The sequence below is a fragment of the Aquarana catesbeiana genome, linkage group LG10, assembly GCF_042186555.1.
Source record: "Aquarana catesbeiana isolate 2022-GZ linkage group LG10, ASM4218655v1, whole genome shotgun sequence".
Lineage (NCBI taxonomy): Eukaryota > Metazoa > Chordata > Amphibia > Anura > Ranidae > Aquarana > Aquarana catesbeiana.
Window position 1 is genome coordinate 228785803 of NC_133333.1, and position 17096 is coordinate 228802898.

Genomic DNA, 17096 nt, shown 5'->3' on the forward strand with positions numbered 1-17096 from the left:
CTGGCAACATGGAATGGTAACCAAGCTAAGCAAGTTAAGAGGAGGAGAGAACTGTCCTGTAGCCACGATGGGACCGATGTCACTGGTGAGGTAAGACACCACTCAGTGTCTTCTAGTCACTAGCTGGGATTTTCTGTACCCTCCCCCATCCGGGGATGTCCACTTACCCCACTTCCCTGACAACTGGGGAAAAGACACACACCTCCGGGAGGTGACCTCCCCCCACCACTTGCCAACACTGACAGAGAAACCTTCAGAAATTGCTAAAACAAATCCCTTAACACCTCCTTATGGGCTGCAGGCTCCAGATTTTGTGTCACATGGCTTTGCCCCCCCAGATCTAAGTTGCACCCCCCCAAAGCCTCCTGACCATCCCCTCCGCCGTGGATTCTATACCCAGCTGCTGAGCTTCTTTCCCAGTACAGCACTCTATACTGCTCCTCCTCCACAAGGCTGAAATCACATTCCTTTACACCACAGCCAGTCAGCCATTGTAACGAGCCCCTTGCTTGCTCGGTTCCACTCTCCCAACACTCCTCTGCAGCTATAGAATCAGATTGCAGATCGCAACATCTGATTGTTCGGTCATCCAATACTCCGGGATTAGAACTACAGCTATGTGCCGTTCTAACCCAATTGTGATAGCTCAGAACAAACACCAGGCAGGCTGTATGTAAGTTCAACCAGGAATCTCTTTTATTCAAAAATACAGGCTCTTTTATACACTAACAGTGGAGGTGCATACCTCCGGCTCATATTACTGGAGTTGGAGTCATATTAGCTGGAATTGATGACATTAGCATTTAACAGTAGGAGTCCCAACGGTATGAATCAGTCACTATTCTAATATGGCAAATCCAGGGTCCCCAGAGTCTGGGGGACCAGGACCCGAATCCACAGTAATACCGCCTCAAGGGTCCCCAGGCATACAGCTCACAAAGAGCACCATTCCCCCAAATGCCAGGGCCCATGATCGATTGGCAAGAGGCTAGCATACAGTCCCCTCCAAAAGTCTCTCTCCCGGCTAGGTCTGTCACAGCCATGATCTGCATAGTGTGTATCTGCCTACTGCAACTGCACTGCCCTTCCAACCAGGGGATTTCAGAGATCAGAACGGCAACATAAAAGCCAGATACACCCTGTGAAGACTGACAGACTGTGTGTAAAGGAATGTGATTTCAGCCCTGTGTATTGTGGGGGGGGAGGAGCTGTTTATAGTGCTGGAATGGGAAAGTAGCCCTGCCAAATGAACTGCCAGGGGTCCCTGTCCTCTGATTCTCCAGCAGTGATCCCTGGCCTCTAATGTAAGGAGGAACTCTGGGAACTCTAAACTCTTAAGCCACTTTGAGTGTCTTGGCGTGCAGTGGGTGTATCTGCACACACGGTGGAAGTGGTGGGTGGTAGTGGAGGGGGCCCAGGTCAACTTTTGCATCGGGCCCACAAGCTTCAAGCTACGCCTCTGGTCTTGTCTGTAGTATAAAGTGGTTGTAAAGGGTTTACAACCATTTTAAGTTGCACAAATATGAACAGTACTCATTGGAAAACATGGAGTGCAAATTTGTCATGTGACTTTGGGGTCCAAAGTTTCATGACAAGTCTTAGAAGTGTAAAATGGGCCTTAAAGATAGAAAACAAGTATGATAATGTTTGTGAACTGACCTTTTGCAAGCAAATACATAAAAAGTGATAATATAATGACTGAGTGACATATTCACCAAATAAAACAGTCATAAGAAATAAATTATTGTTTGTTATCATCTCATCATAATGTGGTACCAGTTTATGATTCTCTTTTACAATAATCTTCTTTGGATCAGGCTGCCACTGTTGACCTCTCCACCTCAAGTTGGAGTTATGCATCCCTTTATTGTGCCATTGGATGGAGTAAATGGACAGAGGCTTATGCCGTGTACACACAAGCGGAATGTCCGACAGAAAAAGACAGGCGGAAGCTTTTCATCATCTATTCCAACCATGTGTATGCCTCATCAGACTTTTTTTTCTAAAATTCTGACGGACCTAGAAATGGAACATGTTCTAAATATTTTCGACGGAACCAATTCCTATCGGGAAACCTGCTCGTCTGTATGCTGTTCTGACGGACCAAAAACAACGCATGCTCTGAAGCAAGTACGAAACGGAAGCTATTGGCTACTGGCTATTGCACTTCCTTTTTCTAGTCCCGTCGTAAGTGTTGTACGTTCTGGACGGTCGGACTTTGGTGTGAGCGTGTGTAGGCAAGACCGCTTGAGCGGAGTTCCGTCGGAGAAACCTTCGGAGTTTATGCCAACGGCAAAACTGGTCGTGTGTACAGGGCATAAGTTTTGAAGTTGTTGTTTGCCTCCCATGGAAGTGGCACCCAAGACAGCTTTTCACAATAAAATGTTTTTTAAAACCCACTGGAGAAGTTTCTAAAAATTATTTCTAGAACCCAACCTTAATTAGTACTGGGCTAAACCCTTATCTTGGACTTGCTTACTCCAGGAACATTAATTACCCAAAAGTAGACTTCATTCAACTAATGATACTAAATCAGAGCATGGTTGGTTGCTCCAGAGGAAACCCAATTTTTTTGTGTTGATCTTTGTTATTTATTAACAAATTCAATTTAAATTCAAGTACCTCAGTGTTATAAAATATCAATCAAATAAATTTTAATTGCAGTTTTTAACAAAATGTGGAAGAGCCCATAGTGAGGTATATATTTTTTTATATATAGAAACAGCTTGATTTTTGAGTAAGAAATAAAGCATTGCCAAGGGGGCGTAGCCTGGAGCGGCATGGGATAGGATGCTAAAGACCTGAGCTCCGCCGGGCGAATATCCTTTATTGCAAATCCTGTGACCCTAGACTGCACCGAAAGCCCGCTGATCACCACCTCAGCAAGGGGAACCTGCCTGGAGCATGTCACCACCAAAGAAAAGCAAAGATGCAGTGGCCAAACTCGGGAAATATCATCGTTTGGATCAAGAACCCCCAGACCAAGATGGCAGCAATCCACCGGAGGAGGACACATCCCAAGCTCAGATACAGCTAAAGTGCTTGAAGCTATCACGGCATGCCAGGCAGAATTTACTGCATGTCAGACAAACCTCACCACACAGATCGCGGAGGTGAAAATTGATATATCACTAGTGAGGCAGGACTTTCAAAAACTAAGGGAGAGAGTCACGGAGGCAGAAGCCCACCTCAGCAGCATGGAGGATTCTCTCCCCTCTCCAGAATTCCACAGAAGCCATGCAGCTACAAGTGAACCAGATCTTGCAGAAACAGGATGACATCGAAAATAGACTTCGCAGATGTAATCTCTAGTTCATTGGTATGCCAGAGGGGGTGGAGGGGAAGGACCCCCCTACATTCTTGGAAAAGCTGCTGTGTGATACCTATGGGAGGGAAGCCTTCTCCTCCACGTTTGTCATTGAACGTGCACACCGCATGTCAGGCAGACCTCCACCGACTAGAGCACCCCCCTGCACCTTCATCGCAAAGTTTCTCAACTTCAGGGATAGAGATGCCATCCTACGCCTCAGCAGGGAGAAAGGGAACATTCCCTTCAGAAACAAAATGATTGCCATATTCCCTGACTTCTCTGCAGAGATCCAACGTAGACGTAAATCCTTTACTGAAGTAAAGAGGCACCTCCGCATTAAAAATGTTAAGTATGCCATGTTATTCCCCGCGCGACTACGCGTGGAAGGAGAGGACAGAGCGCATTTCTTTGAGGAGCTGAAGCTGCCCTGGCGTGGATTGAGCAGAGAGAGAGACACACAGATAAGTATCTGTACATTGCCTTGTCCCACTTCCCACTACCTGAGCTGGCTACACTTTTTACTCTAGCCAGCTCCCTAAGCACTGAGATAGTCACAGTTTAATTTCCCTAGTCACATTGATGAAAATGCTCACTTTGATCAACCCTGGATGAGAACTCCTGGTAAGCAGCAAAATGACTGATCAATAGCAAATATAGCAGGCATCAGAACTATGCCTTTACTTTCAGATACTCGCATTCTGGAACATACCGTGCCTATCACTCCCACCTTTGGGGTCAATTCTTGTTCCCGTTTATTTTATTTTGCTTTTCCATTACTTTAACAATACCCGCCATCAATAGCCTACTCCGGCGGAGAAAGACACTTCCCTAGAGAGCTCACCAAGCAAAGTGAGCAAAGTCCTTCATTATGCATCGTTATGCAGTGAAGTTTCACCCCGTTCTATTACTCCTGCAACCTGGGTGGGATAAAGAGGATCAGCACCGGGGGCGGAGCTAGCCGGAGTCCAAGATGGACGTGTAAGAGCAGAGCTCCATCACCAGCTGGAATAACGCGGCTCACAGCACCTTGCCCAGGACCGATCCTGAGCGCAAACCACGGCGTTCCGGTCCGCACGAACCCAGGGAACGTAACCATACCATGACCAGGAGGAAAAAGGAGGGGAACCGGCCGATGAGACTGACAGAGTTTTACTCCTATGAAGCCAGGCAAGATGGCGCCGGCCCGGCGTCCACGCCGACATCTGCGGCTAAAAACAACTGCAAGCAATTGAAAACACAAAAAAGAAGCAGCCCTCCTAAAGACTCAAGGTCTCCCCCAGCCACCCCATCAACAGGGAGCCCGGAGAAGTCCAGATTCAAGGCGGATGCCATGGATGACAGCACTGAGGTGAGCTCTCCCCCTGACTCAGGTGATGACACCAGGGAGCTGCCTGACTCCATTGATACATTCCCTACAAACGGCCAGCCTGTCATAGATACTATGCTAAAAGAGATGTTAGTGTCACTGAGAGGATCACTGCACTCAGATATGATCTCCTGTATGCACAAATTTAGTAATGAGATCAAATCAGTGACTAATAAAGTGACCCATATAGAACATAAAATGGGGGAATACGCTACAACAATAAACAACTTGGTAGATGCTAATGAAGCCAAAGATGAAGATTTAGAGGGGATCAAAGTCAAAATGGCGGACATTGAGGACAGATCCAGAAGAAATAACCTGAAGATCAGAGGGGTCCCAGAAACCGTTAAACAACAAGATTTGAGGGACTATGCCACCCAGCTATTCACAGCCATTTTACCAGAATTATCGACATTAGATCTTACGGTGGACAGAATCCACAGATTACCTAAACCCGCCTACCTAGGAGAAGACATACCGCGGGACGTGATCCTGCGCCTTCACTTCTACCACACCAAGGAAAGAATAATGGCGGCTGCAAGGCAGAGGGAAGCGATTCCATCGCCATATTCAAACCTGCAATTCTACGCAGACTTATCACAATACACGCTACAAAAAAGGAGAAATATGACGACCCTAACTAAAGCACTCAGAAACCACAAGATTGGGTACAAATGGGGCTTTCCAACCAAACTGATCGTAACAAAAGAAGGCAAGGAGTATGTGATGGATTCCCTAGCTAAAGGCATGGCACTACTCAGCTCTTGGGGGATAATCTCAGACAACCAGACACCCCCTAGATCAAGAAGCCCCAACACAAGCCTGAGTCCAGAATGGCGCACGGTTGACCGCAGGAATGCCCGCACTCACCACTGATACCAGCATGGGCAATTCACACCACCAACGACCCGCGTTGGAGTACACACCACCATTCCGTTAAGTTTATTTAAACTTACTACCCACAAGTTATTACCTGAGTGACCGAGAGTCACACTTTAACGTTTCTACTTGCTAGTTGGCACGCAGCCACAAATGTTGAACCTCAGTTCCTACAAGTTTTTTTTTTCTTTTTTCCTTTTTTTTTCTTCTCTTCTCACGCCGACAGTCAAGACCATTGCTTCACACCTGGGAGGATGTTGCACCAACCAAGAAAAGTCATCTCCAGGAAGTCTCAACGTCCAGCAAGAAATCAACCTACAGGCCAAGCACCTAGACGAAGTAAGTGACACTTATATTATAAGTCAAACACCCCATCACATAAACCGAATATATGGCAGTGAATTTCCTGACCATTAATGCAAAGGGACTTAATCACCCGGCCAAGCGAAAGTCCTTATGGAAGGAAGCGATACAAAAAAACACCGACATCCTATGCACACAAGAAACCCACTTCCACATTGACTCACCATCTAAATGCTCCCATCCGAGATTCCCCCATATTTTCTGCGCAAACGCAAAAGCTAAAACGAAAGGGGTGATGATCGCAATTAAGGATACAATAACATTCCTCCTGCATAAGATCCTATTGGACCCACAAGGCCGCTACATAGTTATGGTGTGTGACATTAACTCTGAAACTTTCACTTTGGCAAACATTTATGCCCCAAATGCAGGGCAATCCAAATTCCTGCACTCAGTCCTCAAGAAAATTGATCAGGTACGCCAAGGAGCAACAGTGATATGCGGAGACTTCAACATGGTGCCTGACTCTGCTCTGGACTCAACATCCAACCCTAAAAGATCTCCACCAACTCTACAACCTATACTTCGCAAGTATTCACTGTATGATGCATGGAGATGCCTCAATGCTAATGAAAGAGACTACTCTTTTTTTTCCCACTGTCATAAATCTTACAGTAGAATAGACCTATTTCTGGTTGATAAACGGTTGCTGTTTAAATGTAGCAATGCTAAAATACACAGTATAGCTTGGTCGGATCATGCCCCAGTGGAGCTACAAGTGGGGAAACCTTCTAAGATTAAAAACACTTCCATATGGAGAGCCAACCCCAGGCTGTTCCAGCATGGCCCGACCAAGCTGTACATAGAACAGCAGATGAAGGAGTTTTTCTCACTCAATAAGGGGTCGGTCTCAGATCCATTCACCCTGTGGAATACCCACAAGGCATTTGTAAGGGGGGTGTTGATGCAACAAGAGGCAAGGACCAGGAGGATGAGGCAACAGCAGACAACGAGAATCATAAACCAAATTGAAATTTTGGAGAGGCAAAATATGACACTTACTTCTCAAAAATTGATAGATCAACTTAATATGCTCCGTACAGAGCTGAGGCTAACTCTACTGGAGGACTTTGAAAAGGCCTCCAGGAAGTTAAAACTGACATACTATACTAGCGGTAATAGAGCAGGGAAATTACTTGCTAATCAACTAAAAGGTCACAGACATAAAACACACATACCATATATTACGCATCCAAAAACACAAATCAAACACCAACACCCACAAGAAATAGCCGATGCCTTTAGCCACTACTACGGCTCTTTATATAATCTTAAAAATGACTCCACTATACCGCAACCCAATATAGAAAATATAGAAACATTCCTACAAAATATATACTTACCTAAACTTACCGCAGAACACCTTCATACACTGAATTCCCCCATTACAGAATTAGAAGTCAGTGTTACCATACAGTCACTGCCTATAAACAAATCCCCTGGACCTGATGGCTTTTCAGGGGAATATTATAAAGCCTTTCACAATATACTAACCCCACATATGACAGAGATGTTCGGTGCTGCTGTTGCCTCCTCGTCATTCCCTCCAGAGATGTTGAAAGCAACTATAATTGCACTGCCTAAACCAGGGAAAGCTCCGGATTCCCCACAAAATTTTAGACCTATATCCCTATTAAATACGGATATTAAGACTTATGCAAAATTATTAGCGAACAGGTTAATGCACATTCTTCCTGAAATTATTCACATAGATCAATCAGGGTTCACTAAGGGAAGGCAAACTTCAGATGCCACAAGAAGATTGATCAACGTAATCCACATTGCGGACAGAAGTAAAACGCCTTCTCTGCTCCTCGCTTTGGACGCAGAGAAGGCGTTTGATAGAATCCATTGGCAGTTTCTCTCTCAAGTACTGGAGAGGTTTGGGTTTGAGGGTTCAGTATACTCAGCCATTATGGCCTTATACACACATCCATCAGCACAAGTACTCATAGCAGGAGCGCTATCCGCCCCGTTCCAGATTACGAACGGGACGAGGCAGGGGTGCCCTCTTTCCCCCCTGATCTTTAACTTATTAATGGAACCATTGGCAACCCATCTGCGAACACACCCAAGCATCTCCGGGGTACAGATAGGCCAAAGAAGCCATACCATCAGCCTATTCGCAGATGACATCATACTGATGCTCACAAATGCAGAAACCTCCCTACCATCAGTCCATAAGGCCCTACAAACATTCAATAGAGTATCGTACTATAAAGTAAACAAATCTAAGTCCTATATCTTAAACCTAGGAATATCGCCACAGGTTAGTCACAAGCTACAACAAAATTTCCCATACATATGGAAAAAGGAGGGAATAAAATACTTGGGCATTACACTAACTCCTAAGTCTGGAGATCTATTGACAGCCAACTACATCCCCTTTCTGAAACAGCTTCCCGACAAACTAAAAAAACTGGCAAAAACTGAACTCTCGTGGCTGGGCAGACTTGCAGCTTTCAAGATGCAAATTCTGCCACAGATACTCTACCTATTTAGGACCCTTCCAATCCCACTACCAAACTCTTTCTTTAATTCCCTGCAACCTATAATAAATAGATACATATGGCAAGGAAAGAAGGCAAGATGTGCCTTCACTACGCTTATAAAGCACAGGACAGCAGGAGGGGTGGGACACGTACACATGCAGGACTATTACTTTGCAACTATACTAGCACAAACAAGAAATTGGATGACATCGGAGAGGGATCTGTCTACACTGTGGACAGAGATAGAAAAAATCCAAATAAAAAATAAATCATTGAAAGATTTTCTCATGACAGCCCATATGAACTTTTCCCTAGATGTAAAACTATCCCCAACCATACTTGCAGCAATAAGAGCATGGGGTTATCTTAGAAATTACCCAGATTGGATGGGCACATTGGCTCCACTTAAGCTCCAGATCTCCGCACTTAGCCATATCATTCCAGATATTAACTTAAAGACATGGAAGACGAGGGGTATACAACACATCGAGGACTTAGTAGAGGGTAGCTCAATTAAATCATTCAACATGATACAGGAGGAATTTGGTATACCACACACAGAATACTATAAACACGTACAGATTACTCAATTCCTGAAAAAACACCCCAACATATTTACTAACTTACCAACAAAGATACTCCAATATCTAACACAAACCACAACAAAACTAAAAGGGATATCAACCCTATATCTGGGTCTCCAAGAAAAAAAGGTCTGCACCAAATCCCCAAACATACCAGCTTGGGAAATGGAAATAGGACAATATTACCCGGTGGAAAAATGGGAAACAACTTTCAACAATATATACAACTCCACTAAAAGCACTAACCTAAGGGAGATGCAGCAAAAAATATTCCACAAGTGGTACCTCACACCGTCGTATATCTAAAATCTATCACAACTCCTCTCCTGAATGTTGGAGATTATGTGGAGAGTGCGGCACGTTATCCCACATCCTATGGAAATGCCCTAAAATAAAACCATTATGGAGGCAAATAGAAAGCATAATACGAAATTTTTCGCACCAAACCCCTCCTTTAAGCTCATCAATGGCTATATTATCAATAAACCTAGAATCTATTCCGAACCAGGTTAGAACGATAATTTCCCACATATTGTTGGTAACCAAGCTTACAATTCTTAGACACTGGAAGGATATAGAGCCCCCATCCATTACAGAAGTAATAACCACAGTTCACAATTACGGTACATATGAAGTTTTACACGCATCAGCTATGGGGAATTATGAGAAGATATCCAAACTATGGGCACCATGGAATACATGGTACTCAAGACGATTGACTTATTGAAAGTAAAAGTGAGTTAAATTGAGACATCTACCCAGGGGAAGCAATTAGACTGTTGGGACAAACTATATTTGTTTACTTGTTTTCTTTTTCTTTATGTTACCTTAAATAATTGTTAAGACTAGAGATACTCTATATATGAAGGTACAAGCAAATAATAACTTACTAATGCAGACAGCCACAGTATTTGTAACCGCTAGAAGCACTAAAAGCAAGTTGTAGCAAACATGGCTTCATGTCGGAGGATGCGACCATATTGAGAGATCGCTTAATCCAAAGATGGAGAGGCCATGAATAAACACCACAACAGGTTTATCGCATTTACTCAACATAATGTAACATACAGTTATTATAATGAGAAAAATGTGTAGTATGCTACAGTACTATGGAACGAAAGATAACAGAACACAAATGTATGTATCATATCTTGTACATTGTTCAATAAAAAAATATTTAAATATAAAGAGGATCAGCACCGAGATGCACAGATTCTCTGTACATGACAGCACTCCTGTCACCCTGATGTTAGAACCACATCCGCAAACGCTGTCAATTTCTAACTTTTCCTTCATTGGTTGGACACTGTTTATGCCACGTTGGCAGTTAGGGATACATGCCCGCACAAGTTTGGGTCAGTGCAGGGCGGGGAGGGGGGATGTAAGCTTATTAATATTGAGGGACAGGTGCATGTATTATGTTATAGAATTCTATTCATGCTACAATGACAAGCCAACTAGACTGTTCAAACATGATTTATACTACTTTAACCTGCCGGGGCTGCTGAGTTCTGGAGCGCCACGATCTATTTCACATCTGATACTATGGCCTTCTTGAAGTTCCTCACCTGGAATGTCTGAGGCATGAGGGATCCAGTGAAAAGGTCTGCTATATTTTCGTTACCTAAAAAAGAATGGGCTGATGTGGCGGTTCTGGTGGAAACTCATTTTGAGGGCCCAGTGCTGAAGGCATTCAAATGCCCGTGGATAGGCTGGACCTACCACTCAGTCCACACTGCCCAGTCTAGAGGGGTGTTAGTCCTTATTTCAAAACATACACACTTCGAGCTCCAGGACTCAGTGATCAACCCAGAAGATAGATCAGGGGCGGATCCAGAGTCCAGTCTCGGGAGGGGCACTGCCAGAAAATCTGTTTTTTTTGTGGGCAGTTTATCGGGGAAACTGCTGGTGTTATCGCTTCAATCATCCCACCACCATGGTTGTTACAGTGTCAGGATGATTGAGGCGCATTATTTATATAATTACATTGTAATATAAAATGAAATAGTTCAACTCACCATAATGTGGAATCTGTGGGAGACCTGAGTGTGTCACTTGCCACACATTGCGAGTTGTCACTTGCCACGTTGCCTGCCACACCTTGCAGATTGTCACTTGCCACGTCACCTGCCACACGTTGCGGATTGTCACTTGCCACATCACCTGCCACACCTTGTGGATTGTCACTTGCCACATCACCTGCCAGACGTTGCGGATTGTCATTTGCCATGTCGCCTGCCACACCTTGTGGATTGTCACTTGCCACATCACCTGCCACACCTTGCGGATTGCCACTTGCCACATCACCTGCCACACCTTGTGGATTGCCTCTTGCCACATCACCTGCCACACCTTGTGGATTGTCACTTGCCACATCACCTGACACACTTTGCAGATTGCTACTTGCCACATCACCTGCCACACATTGCGAATTGTCACTTGCCACGACATCTGCCACACGTTGTGGATTGTCACTTGCTACGTCGCCTGCCACACCTTGTGGATTGTCACTTGCCTGCCACCAGATGCAGATTGTCACTTGCCATGTCACCTGCCACACCTTGCGGATTGCCACTTGCCGGCTAAGGTGGTGTTTTGGTTGTCTCCTGCTGTGTCCCAGACTCCCAGTGCTGCCTGCCCAGTGAGGGCGGAAGTTACTGCAGGGATGCAGGGCTGGCGGTGAGAGATGATGTCATCTCTCTGCTCCCCCGCCCCTGGCTAAATGATTGGCCAGCTGCCACACAGAGCCTGCTCTCAGCCTCTCACTCTCACCTGCAAACACACTGAGCCACCTGGCAGCCCGGCCCGCCCACAAACAGCGCCCCCCGCCCACAAACCACGCCGCCTGATCTGCCCACTATCGGAGCCGCCCGCTATCTCACCCGTCCATGGAGCCGCCCGCTATCTCACCCGCCCGCTATCTCACTCGCCCGGCCGGCAACAAATTTCTCGGGGGTGGCAATTGCCCCGTTGCCCCCCCCCGGATCCGCCCCTGGGGTAGATACGTGTTCTTGAAAGTTAAAATACATGGGGATATACTACTGTTATTAGCCTTTTACGTACCACCACCGTTTAATTCCACCATCTTATCCACTGGGTTTGACTTTATGGCTATGCACTCCTCAATTCCAGCACTGTGGTTAGGTGATTTCAACAATGTCCTTGATCCTAATATGGATAGACTATGTAGAAAAACGACTTCCCCACGACCTACCCACCCGACTCGATTTGCCAGGATACTACTAGACTCCATGTCTTGTATAGACCTAATTCTTATGTCCCAATCCCTACAACCAAGATTGACTAAAACAGGGTTCTCCCCCAGATCACTCTTTGACCACTGCCCCTATTGGGCCATGTTGTCCCTACCCCATGAAATACCATCAGCTACTTGGAGACTAAACCCCTTCTGGCTGACTTTGTTCCCAGAAGATGATGACATTGCCACAGGCTGAGAGCAATACCTCACTATATATGAGGGCACTGCAACACCACAAGCAGTCTGGGACACGTTTAAACTACACGTTCGCATGACTTTCACGACAGGCATGAATCAGATCAAACGCACCTCCGCACAAGCTATTGACAAGGCGACAGAGTATTTGACTACAGCTGGGAGTGAATATCACAGGGACTCCACCATTGACAAAGCTCACGCTATTAAATTAAGGTCCAAGGTAGTTGACCTACTACATTATGAGAAATCTAAACGCAAAATGTTTTTCCACAGGCAGAACTCATTTGAGCATGGGGAAAGGGCGGGGAAACTTTTAGCCTATCTGGTACACTGTGAAGAAAGACCACCAGTAGTAGTTTCACTCTACTCCCCTGAAGGTACTTTAGTGACGGAGCCCAGGAGGTTAACATCACAATTTAGAGATTTCTACACCTCACTATATACCACTCGAGCCCCAGGCGATACAGCTGTGATGGATTTGTTTCTCTCCGATCTGCCTCTTCCACAGTTAACGGAGGAGCAGGTCGAGGAACTGGAGGCACCGCTCACAGCAGATGAGATTGCTGGAGCTGTAGCACAGTTTCCTAGGTCCAAGGCCCCGGGTTCAGATGGCCTACCAGTGAAATTGTATTCCACCTATTCAGAACTACTTGTCCCTAAACTACTATCACTCTATAATTCTATTTTTGAAAAGTCTGAATTGCCAGCTTCTATGCGTGAGGCCACCATAGTACTAATTCCAGAGCCAGGTAAAGACCCCCATCTCCCTGAGTCGTATCGGCCCATCTCCCTTTTGCAGGTAGATGTTAAGGTACTGGCAAAAGTGCTTGCTAACCACCTTAATAAGGTCATACTGTCACTTGTACATGGGGATCAGGCAGGTTTTATGCCAGATAGGAACACCTCTTTCAACCTCAGATGACTTTTTAACAACCTTCAATCGGTGCACGATAGATCTGGATCCAGGATAATAGTTGCTTTAGATACAGCTACAGTATTCGACTCGGTTGAATGGGGATACCTTTGGACCTGTCTGAATAAATTTGGATTAGACCCAAGGTCTATAAAGTGGGCACAGCTGCTATACCAGGCCCCTGTGGCAAAAGTGATTGCTAATGGATGGCCCTCCGAGTGCTTTCCCCTGTCCAGGGGCACAAGACAAGGGTGCCCTCTGTCGCTACTACTCTACGCCCTGGCGGCAGAACCACTAGCAGTGGCTATACGCACACACCTAAAGATAGTGTGACTCAGCAAAGGGGAGGTGACAGAAATTATCAGTAGTTACGCTGACGATACCTTACTATTTCTGGAGGACTCAGAGGTCTCTCTTCCCACGGTCCTAACCCTCATAGCGTGCTTTGGAATCTTCTCTGGCTCCGCATTAATTGGGACAAGTCCCAAATACTCCCACTCGACAGCTACCCACCCACCATAGACAGAGCTGAACTTCCCCTACAAAGAGTTGACAGCATCAAATATCTTGGCATACGGACCACCAGAGATCCAACGGACTATATAGCACTGAATGTAACTCCACTCTATGAAATGCTTAAACAAGAAACCCAGACTTGGGACCGCCTCCCTTTGGGTGTGATGGGCCAAATAAATCTCATAAAGATAGTCCTGTTGCCAAAAATCCTATATATACTGTGGCACTCACCAGTCTATCTAATATTCAGGCATTTCAGGTTGATGGAGGCCATACTGAAACCCTTTGTCTGGGGCAATAACAGACCACTCACTAAAGTTAAACTGGTTTGCCTCAGCTAATAACTATGATGTCTCACTCCCATGTATAATGTATTACCCACATTATCAGCAACTTGCCTTGTATGTCTTGTCTCAATGTAAGATTTCTTTTGTTCAATAAAATTTTTCTTGAAGGGAAAAAAAAGAAATAAAGCATTCCCTCTCTACCAGAAATAGGAAGCTGTGAGGTCAGAGCTATGGGGACTGTCATTTATGTGAGTGATACTCTTAGATTTATTAACAACATTAGTCTTTATGTTGAAAATATTAATATATGCTGTACCTACCAGAGCTGAGCTTATAGTGAATCATTGCCATTGGAAATTTTAAACAATCCTCTGCAAAGACCATGTCCTCCTTATTAGAGAAATACATATCAAGATAACTTCTGGGATCCATTCCATGTACATGATAGAGTTTATGTGTTGTGGAATCCATCGTCCTGCAATGCTGAACTTCACCTCTTTGATTTCTGCTTTCATCTAAGCTTTAATGTTTGAGTTCTATTTATATTCTTTTGAAAGAACGTGGTTACATTTTATTGTAATATAATCATAAATATATTTATAAAGCAGTCATGGGAATAGTGCTGACTGAGGTGTGATTGCCATCTGAGTTTGCAAAGGTTTAACCACTTTAAGACCAGGATTTTTTTTACATTTGTTGTTTTCAAATAAAAATCTGTATTTTTTACTAGAAAATTACTTAGAACACCCAAATATTATACAGTAGGGAAAATAATTATTTGATCCCCTGTAGATTTTGTAAGTTTGCCCACTTACAAAGAAATGAAGGGTCTATATTTTTTTTTTTTTATCATAGGTGTATTTTAAATGATAGAGACAGAATATCAACCAAAAATCCAGAAAAACCACATAAAACAAATGCTATAAATTGAGTTGCAGTTCAGTGAGTAAAATAAGTATTTGATCCCCATGCAAAATACAACTTAGTACTTGGTGGAGAAAACCTTGTTGGCAAGCATAGAGGGAAGACGTTTCTTGTAGTTGATTACCAGGATTCAGTGTTTCCAACCCCCCTGAAGTGCAATTTACTGGCAGGATGCCAAAATTTACAAACCACCAATTTTTACTGGCAAAAATCATGCAATTTACTGACAGCCGATTTTTTTTTTTTTACTGACACTGCAAAAGTACCCAAAACGCCCGTTTTCAGTGCTAAACAATGCAAAGATCAATATTTACACTATAAACATATAGCTAGTGCTATTAGTAATGTCTTTAAGTTAAACAAATGTCAAAAACACAGAGTTCCTCCTTACATCAGAGTCTGCAGGATTCCCCCTTATGTCCTGTACACATGATCGGACATTGAGCAGACATTCCGAAAACAAAATCCATCTGATTTTTTCCTACGGATTTTGGGCCAAACTTGTCTTGCATACACACGGTCGCACAAAGTTGTCGGAAAATCCGATCTTTCTGAACGCAGTGACGTAAAACACGTACATCGGGACTATAAATGGGGCAGTAGCCAATAGCTTTCGTCTCTTAATTTATTCTGAGCATGCGTGGCACTTTGTGCGTCGGATTTGTGTACACACGATCGGAATTTAAACGTTCGGATTTTGTTGTCGGAAAATTTTATATCCTGCTCTCAAACTTTGTGTGTCAGAAATTCTGACGGAAAAAGTCTAATGGAGCCCACACACGATCGGAATTTCCGACAACACAATCCGATCACATTTTCTCCATCGGAAAATCCGACCGTGTGTACAGGGCTTTACAGTGCAAGAGAATTCTGACATAAAGGGGAATTCTGCAGATCATGATCTAAAGGGGAACTCTGATGTAAAATGGGGGGAGCTCTGGTCACCAAAGACCACCCTTTAGCAGAGTCCACTGCATTCCCCTTTACATCTGAGTTCCCACTTACATTAGGGTCTGCAGCATTGCCTTTTATATAAGAGTTCTCCTTTAAATCAGGTTTTGCAGAATTCCCCCTGTAGACTGATGTAAAGGGGAACACCTGGAACTCTGATGTGGGGGGCACTCTGGAGATCAGAGTCCACCTTTTGCAGAGTGAATACTCTAACATAAGGGGGGTTACTGATATAAGGGGGAACCTTTATATCAGAGCCCCCTTACATTATTGTATTCACTCCCTCCTTACACCAGTGACCCCCCCCCCCCCCCAGACAGGCCTGACGGCGATGTCACTGGCCTCCTTTCAGTAGAAAAAAGATTCCTCAAAAATGGGACTTTAAATGGACACCAGGCAGTGATAAGTATAAAAATTACAAAATTTATTATGCGGTACAGTGAATTACAACATGAAAAACATAAATAGCCAATGATAAAAACATATGTATGGGAGACGAGTATGGAAACAAGCTGAAGGAAGGAAGGAGGCCCGCAGACTGATGACTGACCCGTTTCGATTACACATACAGAGTAGATCTTCCTCAGGGACCATACGGGCTTTAACACTTCAAACGCTGTAATTCCCAAACATAAAACAATTTCACCTGTGGTGAAAAAAAGTGTGGCTCATGGAGCATGGCCAGAGCAATGTTCCCATACTGTGAGGTGGAACTTTATCTGGACAGGCTCATAATAGAAGCTGTCCTGTAGTTTAAATCCTCATGGACACTATTGTTATCGATGGAATGAAGGTGTAGAGTCTATCGAGTGCAGTGCCGGAAAGACTGACCTCCTCTTTGGTGCACCGTGCAGGGCTCAGTCAGTCAGCTCCAGCTTGGTGGCTCTGGTTTTATCCTATATTTATCCTATTTATCCTATAGTCTCCTCTCCACAGTCCACACTGACTCCTCCCGTAATCCCCATCCTGGGGACGTTCTAACTTTCAATGCCTCTCCAGGCTCCCTCTCAGAGACTGCAGATATGATACAAGACAAGAGATGGTCAGAGATTGC